The sequence below is a fragment of the Wasmannia auropunctata genome, unplaced genomic scaffold (genome assembly GCF_000956235.1).
Source record: "Wasmannia auropunctata unplaced genomic scaffold, wasmannia.A_1.0 LD335976.1, whole genome shotgun sequence".
Classification (NCBI taxonomy): Eukaryota; Metazoa; Arthropoda; class Insecta; order Hymenoptera; family Formicidae; genus Wasmannia; species Wasmannia auropunctata.
Window position 1 is genome coordinate 1,028,393 of NW_012026914.1, and position 24,282 is coordinate 1,052,674.

The 24,282-nt window shown below is 35.0% G+C and overlaps 1 protein-coding gene across 4 annotated transcripts in view; it reads right to left on the minus strand.

The window, feature by feature from the left end:
• LOC105454749 (homeotic protein antennapedia) overlaps positions 1-24,282 on the minus strand; it is a 97,756-nt gene that overhangs the window by 48,840 nt on the left and 24,634 nt on the right. Inside the window, exons 1-2 of one of the 4 annotated variants that reach the window (XM_011697605.1) lie at positions 12,828-13,320; positions 11,910-11,972 (exon numbers count right to left, since the gene is read on the minus strand). The exons of 1 other annotated variant lie outside the window; for it this stretch is intronic. The gene's annotated coding sequence lies outside the window, so the exon portion shown is untranslated. Of the gene's footprint in view, positions 1-11,909; positions 11,973-12,827; positions 13,321-24,282 lie in introns of those variants that run through there. 2 more of the 4 variants (XM_011697607.1, XM_011697609.1) reach the window with 2 other exon arrangements.

Consider the following 24,282-nt stretch of genomic DNA (forward strand, 5'->3'; position numbering starts at 1 on the left):
AAACATTGCATACTCTCTAAATTTTCTGCAGTGAATCTCACTCCAAAAGATTGAAAATACTCCCACTCGGCCACTTGAGTGGCAGTATTTTCACTCTTTTGGAGTGAGATTCACTCCAAAAGAGTGAAAAGTCACTCCAGAAGATCTCAAAAGTATAACGGAAAATTGCTACTTTATAAAACAAACATAATTCTGATGCAATTACGTATATGTAACGTGATGTATGTAATTTATAATGTGATTAACTTCGTATATGATATGTTAATAGAGGAACAATACATACAAAAATGCTAATGCATTATCGTTTATTACTTATATCTTCTGTATGTTCTAAACAATAATGAATAAACGAGCAATCAATGTTATAACATGAATATAAAAAATCACTGCTAATTTATAAAATTATTTACAATATTTAAATTTTCTATTACAAGTACTATATTAAATAAACTTATGTTTTTTACGCTTTTTAAAATCTTTTTTGAAGAGCAACTATGTGTTTTCTTTACAATTGATTCATTATTCTGCGCATAAAAGTATTAAAATACCCTTAAAATAAATAGTTTACAAGATATTTTATATTTTATATCAAAATGTGTGTCAGAATAAAATATCTCATAAATTATTAACTTTTAATAACTTCACTTTAATACTTTTATATGCAGAATAACTAAAGGAATGATATTATCTAAAAAAAATCGTACAATTCTATTTAAGAAAAGAGCGATGATCTTTACGTAAAATTTTTTTTTCAAAAATAGATTTTATATTATTATTTATCCTGTTTCAGACAATATAATTCTCGCTTAGAACATTTTTTTCTAAAATGTTTTCTTTTAAACATATTCAAGTGTCTCAATTAAAATGTACCATCCTGTATATTTATAATTTCACTAATAAAAGACTCGATCGGAAATTAAGGAGTATGTACAATACATAAATATCCAAAGCGGGCGATCTTGTCGCCTTCATCGCGATTGTACGGCTGACTGGCGCGTGGCACTGCTTATCAATTACTCAGATCAACCTGCTGTTTGGTCTGTGCGTCCATGTCTACCGTTCCTGTAATACCAATCAACTTTATAGTGCCCGCTAACACCGATTCTTTCGCCTCGTGCGCGATCGTTTGGGTGGTCGGCAGACGGAGCCAGAGAGGTGCCAAGGTCTATTATTAGCGACGGGGTAGGGTAAGGAACACGTGACGGCACGTTGCCATGAATTCTTACTAAGAAACCTCGGGCCGTAAGACGATCGCGGATCGGTCAAATATTGAGCTGATCCACCGAGTAACTGTTCCACAAGCAGGTGTATAATAGATTGTTTTGTAAGAAGTTGCAGGTTCAGCAACGTATTTTCTGATAAGTTCGACATCGACTTTTTTAATATAAATATCTAAAGAATTATGACTGACTTTATTAAACATTAGATAATTAGATTTTAGCAAATAGATAATAAAATCTTTACTTAATGACATCACAGATTAATAGAATTTAATTACAAAATAAAGTACAGAAAAAGAAAATTATGCAAAAATAAAAAAATTAAACATTATATCCAATTAAAAAATTAAATCTTTCCCATACATCGTTAATTATAGTATCAAAATATAAATAAAAAATGCTGCATATCACGTCACTATTTATAAGTAAAATTTTTTCAAAGAGAGGCAAAAGCGTGCAACTAACGAAAACATTTACTGGGCGTTCCAGTATTCGCATTTGGTTGACTATAAAATGAGATGATAAATGGCAGACTAGGCCTGAGCATGCGAGTTTGGTTGGACAGGTAGTAATACTCTTCGTAAAGGCTGTAACTCATACCCCATCGAACCTCGAGGAAATTGTGATATGACGATCAAGAGCAATAATCTGGAGTAAAACGTTGAGAAAAAAATTAAGGTGAAAGGCAGAGATCGACGACGACCAATTAGCCTACATAACCATTTTACGAGTATATCCGTCCCAGTCGTGGAAAAGTAAGATTTAATCACGCTACGCGAAGGATGTATGTCTGTTTTCTCACGCATAGCGAACTTCCTCCCGAAACGAGCAGCCAGTCTATTACTCACGTGCGCGATGATAAACCCGTGCAATTGTCTTAATTAGTTTGTTAAAATGCGTTAGATCATCCACTCACGCAAACTGCGCTAATCGCGATAACGCAGGTTAATTTACTTTCCGCTAATATTATTATTTAATGCCATTACTTTTATAATAATTTTATCTATTATTTAGGTAATGCATATGTCGCGTTATACTAAAGTGTAAAATTTTTAATTTAATTTTTTAAATCTATATATCAACTTTAAAATTCACTCCTTTATATATAGTATATGATAATTAACTGTGTTAAATATCAGCCACTGAAGAAAATTATGAATTTTGTTTAACGGACGAGGCAGGAAACTGCGTAGAACACGACCGGTTTTCTGGTTCCACGCAGCCGAGATCCCTGGAACATTCGAGCACCACGCAGTAGTTCGCGCAATCACGTTGCGCAGTAGATCGCAGAATAGATAAACACGACACCGGCGCGGCGCTCGTGCTGCGGTTTTAACATCCAGCACGAAGAAATACAGAAACTACGCTAAGCCGTTTCGCGCATCGTTCCTAGATCCACATCTCCTTGGCGAGAGGATAGCTTATCTCGAGCTATGCATCGAAGCGTTACGCTGCGACAAGAGCCTACGTCTTGAATGTTCATTCCATGCCTCATAAAAAGAATCGCGTTAAAATGGAGATTATTACGATATTATCTCGCTATCTGTCTTCTAACAAACCGAGATACATGCAGATATATTAGAAATGACATTTTTTAATAGACCGGTTCGCATAAATTAAGAAACGACGGACCGACCAGATAAAGCAGTATCAATTTCTTCATTTCACATGAGATAAAAGCAGAGAGATTTATGTAAAGAGTGTTAAAAAAATCAAGAGTTAGAAAGCATATAATATTCACGCTTGACATTATTCGATAACTCCACTCACACAATTTATGTTACGTCCAATTTTTCGATTTTGGTCAACTAATTATTAAGTATTTTGTTACGGAATACTATATCTTATAAATTGTAAAAAAATACTATATCTTATAAATTCTAAAAACTTTTATTTGCATAGTATTACATTTCACGTTCACTTAATTTTAATGTGGGTAATTAATGTCTGTCATATTGAAAAGGAAAACATAATTTAAATCCTATATGTATTTACACATAGTACTTACATACAGCATTTCACATATAGCTTAGGCAACTCTATATGTTCTTTATCCTAAATTCCATAATAATGAATAAGGATGAGACTAAAACAACTAAAACACCACTAAACAATTTCTGATCGACCTACAGGAAGCAGAATGGAATAAAGAATGGATAGAAAAAAAGAACCAAAGACATGTGACGTATGTGCCTATTTCAGCTAATAATCCCGTTATGCCCGGTTCGACTTTGCCTCGCGGCAGATAATGGACGCGCCAGAAACCGAACCTGGGACTAAATCAGCACGTTGGGGGCGTAAAAGGGGGACGAAAGGGGGACTGAAAGGCCGCCTCATCATCCGTCAACTGTCAAACGTCTAACCAATCCTGTACGGTACGGCAGAACCAAGAACCAAGCAACCACCCACGGGGCCTCAAGGGTAAATTACACCTAGCCTTCTATCCAATCTCGCCTCTTCCTTCTTCTCTCTTTCTCTCTGCTTTCCTTTTACTCTACCTATAAGCATCCGGGAATTCTTTTGTTCTCTCTACTATTTTCAATTTATATGAGAAAAATGTAAATCGTAAATCAACACAATTACGTAAAATTATTTACTTATTATTTATAATTTATATTTTGGCGGATTTATATTTTGTAGGTAAAAAAAGAGGAAAAGGAAGAAAAAGAGGAAGAGAGAGAATAGTAGAAAAAATCATAATTAGACTAAAGAATTTCTTACTATTAAAATAAGTGAAAATACTGTTAGATATGCACATTAATTTAGATAAAAGTCAATTTAAACAAAAATTTACTACTTTTATGAAGAAATTATTCGAAATATTTGCAAAATCTCATAGACATTAGAGATTTTTACTAATTTTAAGAAAACCATTTACAGTATTTCGCAAATTAAAAAAATTACTTTTTATAAGGTTTTTTAAAAGAAACAGCTTAATATTTAATTTATTTAAAAAAATTTGTGATGTTCAAAATTAATTAGCAATATTTTTTTTAATTAACAGTACCATGTGTATATGTGAAATAAGGGTATTCAATCTTATTCTAAACACTGACATAATTTGTCAATGCTTTATTTATACATCCAATATATTATACTCACAAGCTTTTTATTAAAATAATATGTTTTAAATAAACGATTATTATATGTAGACGAAATGGAAACAAGTACAACATATAAAACCTAAAATAAAAATTGTGTTAACTTACCAATTATTTGACTCTTCTCTTTTTAAGCAGCAGTTGTTGTTTTGAAACATTCACATTTCAAGTTCAACATGATTTTTAAGTCAAAGTGTTTTAATTAACATCTCAGACGTGTTTAATTTTGTATTGTAATGGAGTGATAAAAATAACTTGGTCGGTTAAAAAAATGCTAATGTATGAAACAAGAAGGAAATAGATAAGTAAAACGTGAATGGTCAAGAAAACGTTCATATTGTGATTTATACGATTGCCAATAACATACTGCTATTAATTATATTTATATGCAAAGCGATAATTTCTCCGATGCGATACACAAAACCAGTTTAAGCCATAGAGTGACCAGTGATTACAAATATCTTTCGCACGTGTCGATTTCTGCACCGGAATATATTGACAGAATAAACGAAGAATTATTGATAGAATTGTTATAAAATGCTTCGTACGATATTGTGTGCACCATCAATGTCGCCTGAATTATATGTCCCAGAAGTTGTAACACAGATCTTATGGAAAAATCTATTGTAAAAAAATTCATATATTACGACTCGTAAAGAATTCTATAACACAGGAACCAGATAATATCGCAAAGCAGATATATTAATTTTCACAAAACAAAAGTTGAACGTCCACGGACGGAAGCGTAAGGCCACAATTGTTCGAAACCACTATGGAGCAGAAGTTTGACGCGCGATAGTAATGACATCCGGTATCCACACCTGTTCCTTTCTTGAAATTGCCAACGAAAAAAAACGTAACACCAATTGTAGTATACCCTAATTGTAGTAATACCCTTTTTTGGAAATTGTAACGAAACGGATATTATTACAGAGGAACAGACCGATTGAGTAAGTTAACGGATCGAGACGCGCAGAAACACTGCCAGGATTATGAAGTGCGATGTTGATGGCAAGCAGCGCCGCTGAAGGAGGAAGGAGCGCGCGCGGAAAACACATCACGCGCACCTATACGACCTGCCGGATGCCGCAAGACACACAAGCGTTCACTACTTATCGCCACATATCGTCGAGCATCGAAGTTAGGATACGCCTCGAAATATTTTTTAATGATAAGAAATACTGACCATTCATTTTCAAGAAAGCTATTATATAAAATTTACAAAATATTTTATTCCAAAAAATCTAAGTTTCATAATTCTTTTTTATTTTCGTACAATTTTATATTAATTTGTTCTGTAAAAATTAATCTTCATAAATAAATATTTTATAAAAAAACCATCTTTCATAAAATTTTCATAAATACAGACAATTTTGCATTAAAAAATTCCGCGCGCGCGCGAATATGTTTAGTATTCTCTCTATTTCTATATTACTTATTATGTTCTCCAAAAATTTTTTGTTATAAGTAAATTTAATAAAAATTAACATCTCTAATAAAACGGACAATAATAATGTAATAATAATATAATAATAATGTGCAATTATAATAATATAAAAGAGTATATTATTCCTACATAAATATATTAAAGAACGCAATAAGTAAAATAAATAAACACGAATATGTTGCAAATAATTATTTTACTTTCTGATATTTGAGTGGAAATAAACTTTCCTGCCTATTACAATACCTCGATGCCGAATTGCGGCGCGTTTTTAGCAGTTCCGTAATTCTCATCGTAGACTATATATATCCGCAATTACTTTGATGGCGAGGAAAGCTTTTAACGTAGCCCACCATGACTGCCGACGAACGAATCAAACATAGCTTACTAACATGTACGAAGCTACTAGCCATGTTGAGGAGGGAAGCCGAAGTAATACCTGGGACGTGGACGTAACGTAATGTATCGCCGCAGGAACAAGCGTGTTACAATGGTAACGCGTTCTGTCACGGTACGTGATATACTACATGATAATGTAGACTAGAAACGCCCATGCGTATAGTCGTGAGGTCCGAAAATACGTAATCAGCGATTTCTCCCCCTATTTCTTCATATAGAAAAAAAGATGATATTATGAAAAAATTTATTTTATTTTTAATATCCTATTATTTCCAATTTATTAATTCAATAAATATGTGTGTAACAATTTAATTTAGAAAATTTAATAATCTGTATAATATAAAAATTTTTATTAAAATATTTAAAAATGTTTAAATAATTTACTGATAATATAAATCCTATGTAAGACACAGTAAATGATTTTAAAAATGACATAATACGACAAATAATCAAAATATATATAAAATTTCAAATATATTATAGTTATTATTATGAAAAATATAAGAATTAGTAACTCTAAATTAATCTAACAGATTAAAGAACATATATTTAATCAAAAATGTTATTCAAATTAAACTCATGTTCAATTACCGCAAATCAGGCTCTATATATTTTACTTTGCAGTCACACGTAACGTGTTCCTACAAGGAATTAAAATCATTTAACGTTCTCAATCTTTTTACAAAATTACGTTATGTACAAAATTGATTCTTTCACCATGTATCGATAAATAAATTTCGATTATAGTTCTTAGATTTCAGAAGTTATCCAGAAATTCGTAGAAACAAATTACATTTAAATTCTCATCAAGGTTCGACGTTAAGTCGCGCGGAGCCAGAACAGAATCGATGTTTATGGATTTCCATCCACATGTGCAGGTAGAAATCGCCACGTGAAATCGTGTAGTTGATAGTAGCAATTACAAATCGCGTGATTTGTGGTCGTAACTCGTCGCGACGGCGGCGTCGTGACGCTCCCAGGTTACCTGCAGGTGGCCGGCACGAAGTTACCTTCGCCTTCAGCACGGCACTGCTTTTTGAATGATGGAATATTACGTCGGGTTTTACATCCCTTCGCGAAATTAGTGATGTGTTCGTTCAAAACGGCAAACTCCATCAGAAACTGGCAATTTGAAATATTTCAAATTGCCAGATTCTAAATTGGATACGAAAAGTATTATGTTTGAATCGATTTTAAATTTCATAATATTCTATTGTATTGGCAAACTTATCTTTAATCTTACGGCAAACACTAACTTTTAATTGTGAAATAGATACTATATAAGTATTATAGATTTTCAAAATTTGAAAATTTTTTCGGATTAATTTGGATTAAGCCACGTAACGTGCGGTGTTAAAAAAAAAGTAGTTTCGTAATATTTCGTCAGTAATTTAAAAATACGATTAGTGACGCGACGTTTTCCACAATTCAACCGGCAGGAGTCTACACGGCGGATTTAGAAAGTCACGAATGGACTGCGACCGTCGCCGACACTCAATTTATTCGCTGCCGCCGAACTGGTTCGGCCGCTAATTGAAAAGCGGACAAATTAACACAGTAAATGGATCGCTGTAATTTATAATACCGCGTTCGCAACAATAGATAAATGAATGCAATACGAATGTCGGGGACATAAGGTACGGATTATTAACGATGACGGATAAAGAGAATTGATTGATCGGAATTTGTGATAAATTTGACGTATCTTTATCTTCTTAATGCAACGAGAAAGTTAAAACAAATTTTTTTATTTTTAAAAACTTCAAAAAAAAGATCTCGATTTAAATTACGCTCAAACTTTCATTTTATCTTAATTTAACGTTATCTATTACATCAATTAGAAATTATGTCAAGATTATCATTATATACATATACATGCTTGCAGAGTGCGAATTATTATCGCGGTGTATTACTTTACTTTCAATATCTCAGAAATATTTATAGAAGTTAAATCATATGTTAAAAGTGTTATATATTAAAAGCTATCATTATGTAATGGATCACATGTAGTAGACTGTTGTAGACGTCTACTAAAGTGCAGAATAAAGTGCAGAAATTTGAGCAATTTGAAGTTGTTGACGTATAGTATGAGAAAAGTGACTCGACTGCACAGTTCGAAGAAATCATCCCTAAGTTCTGAGAATATGATAGAGCCAATGCGAGCTATGTAACAAATACAAACGATTATTATCGAGCCCCATTTGAAGGGGAGACAGTAATTATAATGATTATATTGAAGTTGGGTGGTACGCGGCCGTCGAGGAATAAATTACAGGTTTGCTGTGTGCGGTCGACATAGCACCATAGGTTCGTTCGATAGATGCGTATCACAGTGTTTCATGCGACAGAGAGCGCCACTGCAACTGCCGGTTTCCGCAATTTCTTATCGCCGCTAATATGGCCGTCATACAAGTTTCGAAACCCGATCCTTAAAAAATTAAAAAAAAATCATGCGTTTGTATCGCGATGAAAGGTGACACTGTGTAAATTATGGACAGTATTAAGATTTTATTGAAGCAATCTTAAAGAAATTAGGTACTATTTTATCTGGATCATAAAATAATTCATTGAATAGTCGTAGCAAATTAATAATTTCAGTAAATCAGTACTCTTGTAGAAATCAATTATTCAATTTAAACCTATAAATTATGGACGTTTTTAAATACGAATTATATAAAACTTAAACAAAAACGACGACGTTTTACGAAAATTGGTTTATTAATATAATTAGTTAATTAATTTGAAAATTAATTTGACTTTACGAAACATATGTGCATTTCTTGCATAACGTTATTATAAAATTGTGATAATCATCCCAATCATATCCCACAATTATTTTAAAAGAAAAATTCATTATAGTATTATCCATGTAATAACGATTCTTGCGTATGCTACTTTCATCCATCATCAATAAATTCTTCATTAAAAAGAAGATAATAATCTTCATATCTTTATTTATTAAAAAGTTATTATTTTCGTTACAAAGTATTTCTGTGTAGCTTTTTCTACAGTGTACATAACCATATCTTATTTTTCATGATTTTTATCATTATGATATTTTAATGTGTGCACATTTCTTTTATTCTCATATTTTCCCTATTTAGATTTCAGTATAGCATATGGCATAGATGTTTTTTGACCTTCTCTTTTTCTATGTTTATTCTGGATGCTTCCGCATTCTTTCACTTTTATCTATTCTCAATTTTCCTTTTTTTTCTTTTTCGCAAAACGCTATACAATCCACTTCTTCATTCTCAATCTTTTTACTCTTATCTTCTTTCGTCCATATCCTTCTTCACACTTTCCTTGTGACACCATCTTTCTCCTCAACTCCTTTCCTTCTTTGCGAGGCGCACCGAGTACAACGATACATGCGATTTTCTCCTTCTTGTCCTCCTTCTTATTCCTCTCTTCTCACTGCAGTGAAGATTGTCGCGCGATTAGTGTAGGCTCCGATGTCATGTGTGGAAGATGCATTGCCCTCGTGCCTTGGACCGCATTATATGTAACCGTGGTATATGCATATCTACTGTGGCTTATACGGGCACCGTTTGTATACTGTAACGCTGTAAGTGTATAATCGCCGATCGCATTTGCTTGCACTTTGCGTTAAGCCACGGCACCTTGCATGTCACCAAGCATCAATGATGTGACGTATCCCATGTAAATGATATCCCGTGTAAACGAAGTGATATGTTGTAGCGACACGTGACATATGATTTCGAGCGATAAACGTCACAATTGTCATTACCGTAGTTGTCCATGCCAAGTATCACGTTTGATCTATTAAAATAATTGTTCTCATACTCATAGTACTTTCAAATTGCAAGGTTTGCTGCATCAAGATATAATAATTTTTAATAATTACGGTATATTCTTAGAATGAAATATACCCATTGATTATTTTATCGTAGATGTTGCAACGCGTAACGGAATAACTTAGAAAATAAAATGTGCATGTTACCGAAGAAGATATTTATATGGTAAAACGATGACATATATTATATAACAATAAAACTATCGGCTCTAAAATTTGCAATTTTGAACATTTTAAATTTTACTTTTTAAAGAGCATATTTAATTCAGAAAACTCAAAACATTTCGACAGCTGCGTCCAGAACCAAGCCTGTCTCTTCCTCCAGTCGGTCCATTCAGTTCAAATTTCCCTGGCATGCCGAATCAATTCGATTAACAGATGAGACAGAACATTTACAAATTCTGTCCCATAAAAAGTGAGTTAAAAAATTATTATACACTGTTGAGTTCTTAATATAATTTCTATATGTTATTTAATCAAATTTACCATCTGTATGTCAATTGTTTAAAAAATTGCATAATGTATATTTTATATTTCTTATTTTCTCTTTTTGATTGTAGAATGTAAAATTCCAAATAAAAGTATCAATATAGAACTGCAGGATAATGCACTAGTTTCGTGGACCCGACCATCTGATGATTCACTGTTGCTCGTTACTCATGCAGCTTTTTACTTTAATCATATTAATGAAGCATTTAATCTTGCCGCGTGTTTTACATGCCGCCGGGTGTGTGGGCCTATCCTGATTCTGTTGTTGACGAGGATTTCTCAGCACTGCTTTTGTGGGTATCTTTCTAAACCTTCAGTTGTATTCACTGTGTCTCTTTCTTATTCTCTTTTTTTTTTCATCTTTTCTGGTCCATTATTAACTGATTGTTTTATTTTCCATCCTCCAGCAGTGTTCGCTAATAGGTCTCCTTTAGACCTCTTTTAGACCTTCATTTACACCTTTACTGCGACTTGTACGCGCAGATCATTAACTGCTCGGATGTCATTACAATGATATATTGTAATATAATGTAATACAAGTACTTATGTGCGTGAAATTATTAGCTATATGGAAAATAAGCGAATTTTTATGACTGATTCTTTCATACCTATCATGTCATTACTGTGTTCTCGGTGCTTGCATTCTCCGATAAAATTAAGATTTTTAGAATAAAAATATATTTTTGACGTTCAACTTCATTAAAATGATCGACTAATTATAAATAAATATAGTAAGTAATAAGTAATCATTTTTTAACTTTCATATTTTTTGCGTCTTTTAATACATTATTTATTTGACATCTCGAACCATATTTTGGTAAATTTATTTCGAGATAAGTTTAATTTTTGTATAAATATATAATTTTAGTTTTAGTCTTAATATTATAACCTTAAGATTAAAAAGATTTGAATCTTTTTAAAATGTTTATTGTTATACACGAGTTCGGTTTATGAAACTCATAAAGAGAATACTCTCATTTCGCATAAATAAAAAAAAACTGATAAAAAAATTTAATATAAAACTCAATGTAAAAAACACTTCAAAACGCGCGAAATATACAATGTGAAATATGAAAATTGATAGATAAATAATAAGAATCGTTCATCACATGCCGACAAACTACACTGAACCCGCTCAGTTTTCGAGATATGTATCTCCTGATTTATCATCTGACAGTTCTAGAAATGATCTTGCGTATCGATTGCCCCATATCGATCGGGCATTGCAAAATTATAACAGAATATAAGAAAATGTAGAGACCTAACATTGTATTTACTGTATGCGCATATGCACAATAGAATTTAAATAATATAAATAAATGTTCCCCGAAAAAGCAGAAAGTAATATAATAAAACGTACAATTATATTAATTCTACTCTTATTATTTCATTCGCAAACCATAAAAATTTAACAAAGTTATGATGAATAAGTTGCTTACATTATACCAAGCAAGCTGCAAGGGCATGCTCCACAAGGCTCGAGGCGTTGCAACGTCACTTACCTGAAACAATAAATTACATGCTGTTAGATATGGATTGAACGCATGCATATACATGTATAGGTATATGTATATTCTGTTAATGTTACTACATTGCTTAATTTTGTATGTTTCTATATATCTTATATATCCATGTTATGTACAAACATGATTATTCATAGCCCGTTATTTTATAACAACTAGATATAAATGCAAATTTTTTTTCCATTAAATTATACAAAAAAATATAAATATAAAACCATATCGAGACCATAAAAGTTTAAACTAAAAGAAATTTTAAAAAACGTCAATACGGTCTAAAGCTGATCTGCTGCTTTAATAATATTTTTATCTAAACCTTACAATTTCCAGTTAAGATAAACTGCGCGCCGAATATTTTTCGGTCTTTAAACACAAATCTAAACTGAATCCGGATAGACTAACTAATATCACAATTAGACTGATAAGCAATTTAATAATTTTTTATGCCAATGAGCATTTTACTAAATTCTGAAATTGTAAGATTCACATAAAAATATTATTATTAAGCACCAAGATCCGCTTCAGACTACACTGGCATTTCTAAAAATTCTTTAGTTTAAAAAAAATATATGTTTTACATAAATGTTTTGTACATATTAATATCATTGTACAATTCATGTATAAAATTCATTTATTTAAATTTGGCAGCTGCTTCGATAAAATGACATTATATAGGTACATATATTTTCTACGTATTACTTATTGACCGTAATTTTTAATTATAATTATTACTTAATAATTGTAATTAAATATTACAGTTAGTAAATAAAAAGTAGAAAATACTATATAAAATTTTAATTTAATATAGATAATGAAAAAATCGTCAAAATCATTTACCCGCTGAATCGAAATATGTTAATCCAAATATGCACGCGATAAGATCACGGCATAATAATGACAACGGTATCTGAAGCACGATCCAACATGTTTACATTTTTATTGGCTGATACTCAGCATCCGCGCGCACATTTATTGGTTTCAACCGACACGTGGTGTCATCCACCGAACACTTCGCTACCCCCAAATGCCCACAGGATAACGCGCACAGTTAGACACCATTCAAATCTGTCTGAATATTTCTCAAATTTCAATTCACGTTCACTAATTCAAAATTTTTGGCCCGCAGTTTCATTTTGATCGATAATTGTGAGTAATGACACGAATTTGTGACGTAACGTAATCGGCGTGACCCGCAGAATAATTTCAGGCGGAAGATGTGTACAAAAGAGGCAGAGGGAGTGAAAAAGAAAAAAAGGAGCGGCACGAGACAGAGTGGAGACACCACATAAACCTTTCGGGCCGCAAGCCACCACATAAATATAATAGAGAAGGTAAGGCCTCGTGATGGTCGGCCGGCATTGCCCGCCGAACCGTCACGGACTCAGCACGTCGTACAAGAAGGGGGGGATTTTCGCGGGGTGGGGTGAGATGGGTGGACGTGTCAGAGACAAAGTGGTGGCCGCGCGGGGTCGAAGGGGGCATCGGTGGCCGACTCCTCTCTCTACGCCGCGCAATACACGGCGGCATGAAACACGGGGAAACGGCACGAATGATCGATGGGATTCTGCGCCGTTGCGGGCATGGCATAGGTACATACCCCCACCGTTCTCACCACTCACACACAAGAAAAGCAGTGGGGAACCTCGAACCCCTTCTTGGACATTGACGGGTGTACCACGCCGCCTGGTGGGCACGATGCACGTGGTTCCCGTGAGAAGTTTTAAGCATATTCTCATAGATGGCGCACTGTACGTTTGGCGCCAGCAGCGCCATCCTACAGCGAATTGGTGAACATTGTTTATAAAAAAAATCAATTTGATTGGAAAGATAATAAGTCGGTAAAAAAGAAAAATATTACATATCTATGGCATAAATTGTATGATACAATAGAATGAAATAATAAGAATATTAATGAAATAATTAATATAATTAATACATGCATAATAAATGGAGTACTTAAAAAAATTAATAAACAAATAAAAATATGTATACATATATACATATACGTATTTATTATTGCTATACTCTCCTACTTGTTAAAAAAAAAACAATTTTATTATCTTAGAATTTTTACCTTAGAAAATTAAATAATAACTTTTACATACAATTTTTAAAAATTTGGGACATTTCGAATTGAAAACCAATAAAAAAATATTGAAAACATTATTCCACTTAGAAAAAATATTTTGATATTTTTGAAAGGGATAAAAAGTGTTTCTATTTATATAAATTGGCTAACAATATATTATTGCTTTGTAAAAAGCTTGGCTATATATTTCATAAATTTTTTGTAAAATTTAAGTAACTCATACTGATTTATAAATATTAATATGTTTGCGCAGTGCATTTGTTATTTGTTGATGCATGTCACAGCACATCTTAATTGTCGCATTGTCAAATCATTCACGATCGGCCACTGTGCATGCGTGGAGTAATGCAACTACCTCCCGGTTAGAGCTGATCGGCTTAGGTGATTTGTTGAAACCTCAAGGTGAAACTTAGTTACGCGACACCTCATGCGCACGTGCCTATAAACTGAGAACGCGTGAAGCATTTGTGAAATGCAGCCATCAGACCACCCATACCCTGGAGCCCCTTCTACACGCCCATTGACGTGAGTATTGTTTTCATGATCACGCGCACAGATAAAAATTATTGAATGAAAGAAAATGGCTCGTTCAACAAGAAAAAGCATACGATGATATTTATACAACAAATAAGCATCTAATTTAATTTTATTCGTTAGAAATTAATAATGTGCTGTGATGGAAGAAATATAGCTCTACAGAAAAGTTAGTCTCTCAAGCTATATAGTAGCCAATTTTGTACGCTTCAAAATATTGTAAAAAAAATTAATATTGAAAGTAATGTGATTAATATCGTTATTTATGTGTTGAATAGTCGACAATATTCTTCAACAGAAAAAATAAAAAAAATCAGATGTCGTGGTGTTTTAGGGAACATAAGTATCATATAATTAGTCGCATTCAGTTTCACAGCGGGTATCGCGCCTCCAAGGGTATTGTACTTTATATCACGAAAGTAGCGCGAAGCACGGTAAAGCAATTGATCAATATAGCGCCAACAATCCCTTGTAGCTACCCCTCTGCAGCTTCCAAGCTCCGTCTACCCCTTCCTCCGCCTTCTTTCGTCCAAGTCCCAACGGCGCGGAGAGAACGCACCCCCATAACAAGTTTCTTACTCATCTTTTTCGTTCAATAACTCTCCATCCAAGATGGCCACCGCGGTCGTCCCTCATTGGCTGGGGGAAGGGTCGCAGGGGTCTGTACGGGGTTTGGGTGGTTGACCCGTAGTGGTGCGGTGCGGGGCGCAGGAGGGGGTTGGAAGCAGTGACGCTATCTATCTTCCGTTGCCTTGGCTCGGCGTAACATAAGGCAAGATAAATTGCGGGATCTCCCGGGTTCTTGAACCTTTCTGGCAAATTGCATAAGAATATCCACCCTCCACCCCACAGGATGCCTCTTCTCTGCTCCTCCCCCCCTGACTGCCCCCGCGGCTCCAATGGAATTGGAATTAACTCGAATAAATCACCTCCGCGCGGCTCTGTACGGATACGCAAAAGCTTCGGCCGTGTTTCCGCTCCACGAAGTTAAAATTTCTTTTAGTACAATACAATATTATTATTTAAATATTATAACATTTTTTTCCTTTTTTATACAATTGCAATAATATTTTGCTATTTTATTTTGATGAAAATTTTGTGATAATTATAAGCAATCGATAATTATTTTATTAATTAAGAAAGCATTATAATCCGTTTTAAAGAATACATTTTATTATTTTGATTAATTTTATCACCAATTTTTGTATAAAATTTTCTAATTAATATACTAAAATTTTTAATTGTATTCTTGATGTAATCCAAGAATCATTACATAATAAATATAAAAATACAATGAAGGCATCGTATAAATTCAAGATCAAAATACTAACTGTAAGAATTAGGAAGTTTACAAAACATTATGCCGACATTGGTATTTGTGAAAAATAAATGAAACAGGAAACATAAGTATAATGTACATATATGTATGTACGTATATATTCAAATCAGAAATTAATTATTTTGAGATCAAGTACTTGTATATCGTCACTCTTCTTGTATCTTAGAGCTATGTTTAATTAATTGATAGTTGATACATGTAGGTGATATGTAAAAAATTAAACATAAAATTAAAAAATTAATAATAAATCATTTATTTTTGATTATTAAATTTTTAAGTAATAAGGTGAATAAATATCTAAATTTGTTCGATCCAAAAATATGTCTTTAAATGTGAAGACATATATGACGCTAACTGTACGTATGCGCGCGCATATCATGGCCGATTGATCAGAAGAACATATTTGTTGCGTAAAATTGATGGAAGTAATTTAATTTATTCAGTATAATATATATTTAGATTTATCTCTAAAGTTCTATTTTTTAAATATCTCACGTAAAAGCTCTATTTTGTTAGTAAATAATACGTGACACGTAAAAGGTACTATATAATTCGTAAATTGCTTGGTGTACAAAGTTAGTTAAAACACTGATAAGAAACGTCAAGCACAAGCCGGCGCATAAACCAAATCCGCCTCTTCAGTCAATATCCTAATACGGTTATCATGACTATTATCTACTTCATTTGTCACAATTACGGGGCTCGTAACCCTTTTGCGCGCATGCTTGTTGCGATATCTCGATCGCATGCCATCAGCATGACAGTTCCCCTCTTACTCAGGCAGAGAACCGAAGAGGGGAAGTGGCTGGTTATCACTGCCTGCCGGCTGGCTGACTCTCTGTATCGCTTTCCGTATATATTGCGGCAGGTCAGTAAATCCGAAAACGAGCTTTACGATTTGTTTACTCCGTACTGGGTTATGGGACCCGGTTATATAGCCGTAGGTATGCGCGGGCTATGTGATCGCGGCCATAAACGCGTCTGTTATGCGCTCGTAAACCGTGAGAGCCCCACTCAACGTTCGGCGCTATAGCGGTGTTTCCCCTTCTGCGGTCGAGCCTCGTAAAACACTTGTTTTACGATTGCTGCCTATCGTTGACGATGCCTGCCACCGTTCGCGTAGTGAAAGTATTCATGCGTTATCTGAATAGTCATTCTATCCCGGTTCCTAATCCTTTCTCTTTTTGTTGCTCAATCGGTCTAAGGGACATCGACATACATACGGCCGACCTTGATGAGCAAGACTATATTAGGTCAACTTTTATTCCATGTGTTTATAACGTAATAAATTTTTGTATAAAAATTTAATCTCGTTGAAAAAGTAGGTTTATGTATTTTATTAATATTGTGTGAATTTTTATAAATATTTTTTCTTTATTAGAGATCCATTAAAAAGAAAATAAGAGAGAGTAAACAAAATGATGCTTTCGAGGGAGGATACTCGTTGCATGTGCCAACAGCTTTCTCTGACAAATAAAGTTGCATTTTACTAGAATTACTTCGTACTATCTTATAGTCTGTTTTAACTATCGTCTGGCACAGAATTCTCATTGATACATCAAGCCTACTAATTCATCTCGTATGTTCGGTACAAACATGCAAATCGCATGGTGGAGTAATGGTTTCGTGTCACGATCAGTGCGCCTCTAGCGGTCGACGTTTTATCGACGACTGCTCTATCGGCGATGACGTCACGCTTCTACGTCACGGGGTTGACGTCATCAGCGGTATAGAGAAGGAACGACGACAGAGTGGATGTGACGTAACTGGATCTAGAGAGAGAGAAAGAGACGGGTTGCGCCAGCCATGCTGCTGTAGGTAGGGGAAGGAAGAAAAGGGAGCCATTATAGAAGGGGCGCGACTAGGCTGAATCCTCCCCACCGGCCCGGTCGGCCCACCGAGGAAACAGCTGTCAGCTGCGTGGAGTTGCGGACCCGCAACTCTCACCCACCAACCCTCCTACATTCTATTCTGTGTGCATGTGTGCGTTGGTACATGTGTCCCGTGTCCCAACCTAAACTCATCCAGGCACAGAATCAGCCGGGCTGCCACCCACCCCTGATGTTAAAATATTCTGGTGGGCGAGCGAGCGAGCGCGCGAGCGCGCGTGGAACGGGAATAGCCCGGGAGAATTATGGCCGCCTCCGAGAATCAAATAACTCTTTAATCCGCGGGCGCGTGTACGTTGCTCACGCTTCTTTCTACCGTATGTCGTTCGTCTCACTTCCGCTCTCCTGCACACGTTATAATTTTCTCGTCGCTGTCATTGATTCGATTATCCACGTGCGTGATCGGTGACACATTAGCACTTATTTACGTCAAATTATTGTTTCGGATAGGATAGATTTTTGTTACTTATAGAAAAAAATTTATATTTGATTTTTATAGTAAGAAATTAATATTTTTATACCTAAGAATAATAAAATTCTATAATGTATAATAATCAATATATAAATAATATATAATAATCAAAATGTTGGCTGTATTAGACTTTATTTGTCGCTATATAATTCATCTATATACATATATTAAACTAATTTATTAAAATTAAAATGCAAAAAGAAATTTATAGAAATAGAAAAAAATTACTGTTAAAACAGATTCCATTATATATAATACGCTATAATTCAACTAATATTGAAAATCAATAATGTAGATATAATTTAACTATACAAAAATTATATTAAATAATATGTAGATAAAAATAAATATTTTATCCTAAATCAAATAATTTATTTGGATATATATAAAGAGTAACGAATGAGAAAGAAAGAGAGAAGGAGAGAGGAAGAGAATTACGATTCAATTTAAAGTTGTAAAGTTAACGAACACCACCATATTTGTTAGATAAGAATTTTGTTGAATGCATGTAATGATGCACTTGAGTGTAATTAAAATGCACGATGTATTTTTTTCTCGTTTATGTGGAAATCACGAGTAGCTACATTCCTCATGGCGTGTATACACGCAAATTAAATATCGGACAATCGTTTACGTGTAAGAACACACGCGTTTGTAAAGGGCGCCAGGAAGATATATCGTTCCGCTAATTTGTTCTTCGTGAGCAAATCCATTATTAGGCGGAACACGAACTTTTGCGACTAATTGTAAGTAACGTGTGCATGCTTGAGCGACTATTACAGAAACTTGTATCAAACATGCTTCCGTACACGTGAGAAAATTATATTATTCTGCCAAACAATTCAATTAAATGTGACACATAAATATATTTTTTTCATGGACAAAATTTTTTAAATAGTATATTCAAAGTGTATAGAAGATGTTTGAAAATATTTAATTAAGAAGCTTGAAGAATATACGAAAAATACGTAAGTAATTTCTCATATTCTTCTTTTATTGTTAATATGATGAAAAAAATTTTAATTAAAATATATTAAGTATAATTATGGAATTATTTAATGTTAAAAATAAAAAGATTTAAATAAAAATGTTTGCAACTTAATTCTGAATAGTTTTTGAATACAGTAAAATAGACCTACTTTTGAAATGCCGCTGCAGGCACAGTAAAAAAAAGAATAGCAATTCAGAATTTATTATATGGATATAAAGTAGGTACGTTGTAGGTACACGCTACACGTGTAGCACAAAAAAAATTTTATTATTGAAGGACAAATAGGTTTCCTACAATTAGAAGTTTCAAAAAAAAAAATTCTGAAAAGGACACCCTTCGGTTAGCGGTCTCTTGTCAATGCGAGATTTAAGACGGAAGCAGACCTTAACTTAAAAAAAACTCTAAAACCATAAATTCAATTCGGATTTTTTTCGGTCCTAGACATATGTAGAAATGGCAGGAAACCAACGTAAAAAGAATCAATGTTATATAACAACATTTTTCATGGTATTCAATTCTGAAATATTCGATTCTGAAAGACTGTACGCGTTTATATATTTTTTTTTCTACTGATTATATTTATTCCTTAATAATCTTATTGCTTATTCTAAACAATTTCAGAATTTAGTAGACTTCAAAAAAATCTTGTCTAAATTAAAATTTCGAAAGGAGTGCTCCGTGGTCTCTCCAAGGTCGGGCAAGTACGTAGTCATAAGTGAACGTGGACAACAGTCGGTCATCGATGGGGCTATAAATCGGCGGGTGACGTTTTTTGTCTGTACCACGGAGATACCGGACAGAAAAAGGCGAAGAAGAAAAAAAAGAGGCGTCGTGGCAAAAAACTCCAACGTTCAGCTTGTTATAAGCGGTCCCCGGTTAGGCGGACGCCAAGCTGTAGGATGACGTGGGACCTAAAGGACCGAAGAGGGGAAAGAGGGACTAGAGGGAGATCCACAAGGAACAATGCCTAAAGTCACCTGGAAGAATGTGGTCCGTCGGGCTACGAAAACGAACGGACTCACTCTGTCCCTTCGTAGAAGACCATCGATACTCTTTGCAGCTCTTTTCTACTATAGCGACAGATGTAAGAGAGAATTTAATACGTTACTTAGCGTTACAATTTGTTAGTTAAAAATCTGATTTAATTTCACGAAAATGGAAAAATTCAAGTTTTCGAAAGTTTTTCAAATAAGTGTTGGATATTACTAAAACATGATATTTCTTAAATAATTATACTCTTATATTGCGTATACATAAATTTATAATAATCATAATTAGAAAAATCAATAATACAAATATTATTGAAATAAATATTATAGATATTAATGCTTGAGATATTATTTTCCCTCTTTACATCCATTCTGAAAAATCAATTAAAACTTTCAATTAATGTCTACTAAGTTTTTCTAATCGCAACTGTATATATTTACAATAAATTCACGTTCAATCTTCATGCAATGTCGGCGAGCATAATACTTATGAAGCAATCAAAGAATATCTCACGTTACGATCAATAAGTCCTTTGCTAATGGCAGTGAATGAGAAACGAATCTAGAAGAAAAAAACTAAAATAACTGCCGGCTGCTACGGAGAGGCTTCCATTATCGATGTACATACATAGATGTAATCTGATGATTTATTGCTAAACTGCATTTATATCAAACATTATATGCATAAGCGGATTATAAAAATTAACTATAAATAAAAATATGCAATTTTTAAGATTTTGATGGCATTTTTAATGAATTTGAAAAGTATGCTTTAAAGATTACGCGAAAAAAATACATCGTAAATAATCAATGATTTTACAAGAAACTTTATTTAGATATTATATGCACGCATATTTTATATATATATATATTTTTTTTTTTACATGAATGTTAATGATTTCAAAAATTATACTATTTTCATGAGATATATTTATTTCCGAAATAAACTTCATCTCCGACGACAAACACTTTTGCTGGCGGACAAACAATTTATCACGATATGGCTTGCCAGCTGCAAAAAGAAATTGCTTTTCTTTCGATTTTTCGCGCGTTTTTCTTATAACGCAACTTCGCTGTGATGCCCGGCCCCACCCCTTCCTTGTCGCCGAGAAAGTTTCCGCCGGTTGCGCAGCCGGCGCCTATGAGCACTCGCAGATAGGAAAAAGCGAGCTGGGTGGCTGTAAGACGGAGAAGAAGGAGGTGGTGGAAGAACGCGAATAATAAAAATCGGCCTCATAACTCACACCATGTGCCTCAGCGTGGGGTGGAAGAAAAGCAGAAGAGAGTGGGAGGGCTGCCTGAGCTTCTTATCTCAACGCTGGGGTGACATTAGCGCTACTACAGCAATTCTCTCTATACTGCTCTTCAAGGCGCAACGTCTTCATTCACCACCCTTATCGATGTTTTAAAACAGGGATGAAATGTGAAGATTAATGGTTTACGTAACAGGAAGATTTATCTAAAGTATTGTGAAATGTCAAAAATATATGTGTACATATTATACATCGATAAAAATATATCAATTTTAATTAAGCGTTAACACAAAACTATGCTTTAATTTGTTTCTGTGCAAATATTTATTAACGAGTAAATCTGGAAGCTCGATATATAGACGAACAATTAAACAACCGCAATTCGCGAAACATCCGTTCGTATCGTACAACGGATTCTGTTGCTAGCTCGTACATGATGAAGTGAAATGGGCCGGCCGCTAATCGGCAATGGCCCGAAAGACTGGCGGACTATCGTAAACAACATCGCTATAATGTACCCACGTGCTTTCACACACCCTTCGTCGCTCTCTTCATACGCGAACAAGGTAATCAAACTGGGCTTTTACAGAGTATATAATAGATCTTTTTCTATTTAATATTGTTTGCAGTGCGTCGTACTAGATGTATGTGATATATTTTCACAAACACGGTATTATCAAATCATAATATTATGTATCCATAAACGCGCAACAGTATTAGTTATAGTACATCGATAGTATCGGAATACACGGTGCGGTTAATTTATAGCTTAATAAATTATCGATTTTATTAAGTGTATATACTTAATAAATGGAAAAAATAGATTTTAGTGCTCAAGAATCTATGAAGGAGGCATGATCAAGGACGTAAATGCGCATATAAATTTGAAATTAGGAATCGTTCGCGAGAATTATCCGATAGAAAAGTGGAGAGTTTGAAACACCTCCCGGTAAACTCTGCGCGCAATAGTACATACTCGTCCGTCACTGCCGGCGAACGTGCACAAGCGCGTATTTCTAACGCGCTTGTACAGAGCAGAGATGAGTGAGCTGGGGCGTGCGACAGTAGTAGTGGGACCGCGGGGGGTAGAGCGGGGACGGGAGGGACACAGACAGGGGATGAGACACACGCGGAGAGTTATGACGCCGCACAATTAGCAGTTCGTGTGAGAGAGATCGATCGCCGCCGAGAACATACATCAACGATGTAAACTCAGGACGCGTATCGTCTCTACGCGTACATCCCGCGAATCCCGCGTAACGGTATATGCGTAAATGTAGGTGCGCTGTTTCGCTATTTTCGTCGATTTAACCCCGGAACGCGGGCGCAGAGCGCCGCGCCGAGCCACGCCGAGCGCCGCGTCGCTCTGCCGGGGAATAATGCATTTTCGCTTTAGTTTAAATTGCAACCGACGGCAGCGCAGCACGAAAATTGGACGTTTGTTTAGCACGCGTCGCGTCGGCCTGCGCCAGACGAGAGACGCCGTAGTGTTTTGTCAATAGCGGGAGATTTAGTTTTGGATAACGCCCCGTGTGTGCGCGCCTCGACGCGACGCTAACGCCGACGGGGGGCACCACCGATAGTCGCACCGATTCGTCATGTTATCGCTACTTCCGTTTATGCTTCATTAATTTTAATTAATTTCAGTGTCGTTCGTTACCGCCGCGCGCCGCTCGCGCACTCCGGGCGTGATTAATTAAAGTCGGGGTATTATCAATGTTTTTAATTAATCCGTTGTAAATTGACTTCGTAAATTATGTTTGAAACCCACGAGCCGTTATCGGGATCTGAAGTTATGATTCGCTATTCAGCCCCTTTAGAAAACCGATATTTTCCATTTATGTCATGCGCCGCCGTTAAGCCGAATATTTACTTTTAAAAGATTTCAGCTGCGCAAGTGGTAGTTGACTTGAAACCAGTTTTATAAACGGCATATAGCTTTTCCGCTATTTACCGTTTACTTTTACGGCTGTTTGCTGATATTATTACTCGAGGTATAACTTCGACTTATTATTGACAAAACTGATTAACGTTTTTACATTGCGAACATTTATCTACAGGATACACAAAACCTGTTTATGCTACGCTAAGAGCTCGATTTACAAAAGAAAATAATCAGGTATAACAATTTACATTGTTATCAGTCTAGCATTTTCGCGTCGCAGCGACAATTTACAAAAATAAATATAAAAACGTTGCTAAATTACCTGCAGTTTTTCCGTCTGACAATAAAGCTCTCCATAGTGGCGTATAATTAGCTAAAATACGAAGACTGTCCGCATGCAGCCGCGTTGTCGTCAATCAGAGTAATTCACTTTCGCGCCACTTCAAGACGAAGTCATCTCTTCTCGCACCATGGACGGAAACTGTACGGCAGTATTTCTCGAGGGGCGCGTGCCACCGCGCTAAGTTACGAGGCGTTTATGAGCCATAAGCGATTCTACGGGCTAGATAGAGTTACTTAGAGGAGTTATTTCACTACTTTCAAGATGGAGAGAGTGGGACGGGCTAACTTTGATGCGTCTTGCAGCACCTTCGCTACGGATAGATCAGAAGGACCGCCTGCGACTGCCTGATTTACTATGGTGGACCGTACGTTCCTAGGGATCTGGTCTACCCTGCCTGCGGTACGACAGGATTTTGTGACGGGGGTAAAAGGGGGACGGGCTAGAGCAGAGGGATAGAAGATTGTGAGGTGGGGCTTGTGAAGAGCGGCTTTGGGGAGCTTCCTGCTCC